This window comes from Mercenaria mercenaria, chromosome 7, assembly GCF_021730395.1.
Source record: "Mercenaria mercenaria strain notata chromosome 7, MADL_Memer_1, whole genome shotgun sequence".
Classification (NCBI taxonomy): domain Eukaryota; kingdom Metazoa; phylum Mollusca; class Bivalvia; order Venerida; family Veneridae; genus Mercenaria; species Mercenaria mercenaria.
The window spans coordinates 85,072,592-85,076,479 of record NC_069367.1 but is presented as its reverse complement, the minus strand read 5'-3'; the positions used below and the strand labels follow the sequence as shown (position 1 = coordinate 85,076,479).

The window sequence follows — 3,888 nt, the reverse complement described above, 5'->3', positions numbered from 1 at the left end:
AATATGGGGATAAGGTTATATACGTTGTTACTGGTTTTTCTTATGTTGGAATATACCTTTCTAATAGGCTGTCTGTGTGCAAAATGGCAGAGGCTATGTCAGTTATAGCAAAAAAGGTATTTCTATATTTACTTAGTGCGTTGCATGACGTTCCTTGTATGATGAGCCGTGCCATGATTATACAACATAGTGGGTTTGCGACCAGCCTAGATTCAGACTAGCCTGCGCATCCGCGCAGTCTGTTCAGGATCCATGCTGTTCTAGAAAGCAGTCTCTAGAAAATATCGAGATATTTGCTTGCAAAAGGTGGGTCAAAATGCTTGTAATGATGCAATATTAACCACGTATATATATATATATATATATATACATATATATACAGGACATGAGATTTTTGGCCCAAATGCGATTTTGGTCGAAAATGGGGTTTTCAGCTAATCTGACAGATTGTTATGTTTAAAGTAAAAATTTGCAATTTGACAATAGAAATCAGCCATTGTTATGGAGAAATTACTACTTTTCGGACACCATATTTTCGTCTAACTGAATCAAAATAGAGGCAGAATATCTTAATGCAAACCCCTTCTTAAAATAATATGAAAAGAAAGTACATAACGAAATATCAAACACAACATGCAGTTTATTAAATTTATTTTTTCTGTTTCTTTCTTTCATATTAGCACAAATTATTTTCCCCTAAAATCGTTTCCATAGCAACACAGTTTTTAAATCCAATTTTAATCGTTCCTTGATAAATCCAGCCAAAATTAACATCTAGAAAGTGTAGTTAATATACCGTTAACATTTTCTAGTGTACAGTGTTTAAAGATAACAGTTTATCTGCGAAAAATCGAATGGCTTTCTTTCGTAGAAAAATATATTTACTAGATATCGAGTTAGATAGCATGACAAAACTAGGACATTAACTTTGTTGTGAGAACACTTAACTCATTGGCATATTTCTTTGTTACTGTTAGACAGAAAATCATGCATAAATATATAATTATTAGAAATATTATCAACTGATTTTGCTTAAGGTAGCAGTACAGATGTCATACTAATCAGTGACTCGTTACCATGGCAACAATGATGTATTTTCTTACCAAAAGTACCATTTCTATCAAGTTCTTGAAATAACTGAATATGTTAAAGTGTTTTTCAAAATACTATTTACATTGAAAGCTGTCTACTTCATATTCAAAAGTAAGAAAACCTCATTTCATGTAAACTGATGTGATATTGTTTTGGATATACATAATTTCTGATACACACAACACAGTGACAACTCTTGCTAGTTCAAGGCAGATTCATATGATAACATAATGTTTTGTTAATGTAGTTATTACTTAGAAAAGAATATGACCTTACATTATTTTTTGACAAGTAGAACATATAAACATGAAAGATGTTTTTACAATATTCTGTAGTCAGATTAATGTTTAATACAATGGCAACAATGCACCATATATCTTATAAAAATAAAAAATTGCATTTATTGTCATTTTTTAAAACTGTATGATTATTTAAATAAAAAAGATCACTCAAGATATTTTATGCATGGAGAAATTAAAAAAAAAATCTGTATTGCTTAAACAATTCAGACAGTTTTATTGTAACCACTTCACTCCTGTTCTGGCAACACACCATTCTTTCACCAAACATTTCTCACAACTGAATTGTGACAGTTCAGTTAGTTTTACTTTTTTTCTTGACTCCCATTTGTATTTTGAATCAGCTTGATGAACTTTTGCAGAAAACATGGCCTTATTTTGTACATGTCTGTGACAGTTGCACTTTTTTCCATTGGCATACTTTCAACTGGATGCTCAGCAAATGTTAGATCCGTGGGTTTCATTTCCATTCACAAAATCATAAAGAATTTTATTTTTCTGGAAATTCTTTCATCCTTCAGCCATTCTGCAAAACAAAAATACATTAGTATTAGTAACCTTAAGTAGAATGTTACAGAATAGAATACTGTGAAGCATTTTTTTTTTTAAAAATAAAAGTGTTTTTTGTGTAAAAGCATTAATAAGTATTCATTCACCAATCAATCTTATAATTTTCAAGAATACAAAAGCTAGCTTAAGCTTCTGACATACTAGACATACACTTAAAAGAATTAATTCATTCAGTATAACTAAATGAATACTCAGATACTACAACAGTTTCTTTGGAAAATACATGTATGGTAATATTCAGTCATTATACACAGTTGTTTACTCTTTTAATATGCTAGATATTTTTGGTTGAATAAATCTATTAGTAATGATTTCTTTCAAAATGTTATTAACACAAGCAGGTCATTTATGTGTATGATATTTTTTAATGTATATAAGTTACTTGTACTTATTTTAAGAGAAATTTATTTTTTGTATATATTTTTAAGATGCATTTATCTTTTTTACAATAGGACACTGCAAAATTGAAGAAAATTACAAACCTACAAACTCTTCCAACATGTGGTATGTAGACATGTCTTGAAAATTCCTTTTTCTTTTTGTTTAAGGTCATAGTGCTACATCATGCCAATATGCCATAGTTGATCTGTAAAATTAAAAATACTTTTAAAAAAGCTGAAATGTGAGATAAAGATGGCCTAGCTAGTTACATCAGTACACAGAACAGAAAGATTTATATTAAGAGTGTATATGTCTCAACCAGAAGCATGACTTTCTTAACAAAAAGTCTTTAAAGTTTAAAATATATTCATTTAATTTGTACAAGTTGTTTGTAACTTGTAAATGATATTTTGTAGCTGGTGAGGAATCCAACAATCATGGTCAAGTGAACTGAATGCAAGTTAACATGAAAAGCTATTGAGCTCTGTTTTATACAAAATAAAAACAATCCACCATTCTTTGTACTTTTATAATTAAAGTGAGTTTGACATGAATAAGAAATAATTTATTTAAACTGACAAAAGATGTGATACAATATTTCCTGTAAGTCACTACATAAATATGGATAAAGCTGTGACTTCTTGCATACTGGTCTTTCATACTGATACACTGATCAGAAATAAGAGTGAAAACAGTTGGGGAGAAAGTTAGCTTCCTGACAGCCACCACCACCACCACCCTTATCTGGAGGATATTGGAGGGGGGGGGGGGGGGGTAATTTACAGATAAAAAACAAGGGAGAGGAGAAGACGGGGCTTTTTTAGTTTATGTAGTGTGGAAGCAGTTCTCAAGCTGGAGACGGGTCTATTTCATATAACAAGTAGAGAGAAAGAGATAAAAAGTACTTGGTGGAAGTTGGAGAAGGGGGGTAAAATGTTTCCCGGGGGAGGGGGTGGGGGGCGGTAATTTTCTTATCTTTAAAATCTGCGGGTTTTCTGACTAACGCTGTTTTTATTTTCTGATTATTTCCCATTACCATCAGAGGTCCGTAACCGCATATAAACATCTCTGAGCCGAAAATTTTAGCTAAAAGTAAAATTAAAGCCCAATTGACAATTCTGTGTTATTTTTGAAGAAAAACATTAACAAACACGGACAAAACGGTCGATATGGATATAATTATTATTTTAAAACTCTACATATTGTGTAAATATTACTACTTACCTGTAAATCGCGCAATACCATTCATCATTCCTTTTAAATTAATCGTCAAATTACGATTTAAACGTTTCCTTTCTCACGACCTTTCATGTTTACAAATGGCGTGTTGATACAAAGGGCGATAAATTGTCAGTTATTTGATAATGAAACGAAATGGCAAAACACGGAAATGTTACAATACATGCTTGATAAATAACGTTTGTCTCTTCATTCGTTTATTGTCCCAATAATATAGTGTTAATTGATAAAATGCATTAATTGACGCGAAAAAGTGTGTTGAAACCCACAATTTTTGTGACGTAACTTTAATCGGGGTTTTCTCGAA

General features: G+C 31.1%; 1 long non-coding RNA gene across 1 annotated transcript; it reads right to left on the bottom strand.

Annotated features, from left to right (window-relative positions):
• Window positions 1–634: 634 nt before the first annotated feature.
• On the bottom strand, window positions 635–3,672 carry LOC123543340 (uncharacterized). The gene is made up of 3 exons (XR_006684942.2): window positions 3,567–3,672; window positions 2,444–2,547; window positions 635–1,917 (listed from the first exon to the last, which is right to left on the bottom strand). It is a non-coding gene; the product is annotated as an uncharacterized LOC123543340 (long non-coding RNA).
• Between the last annotated feature and the right edge of the window lie 216 nt (window positions 3,673–3,888).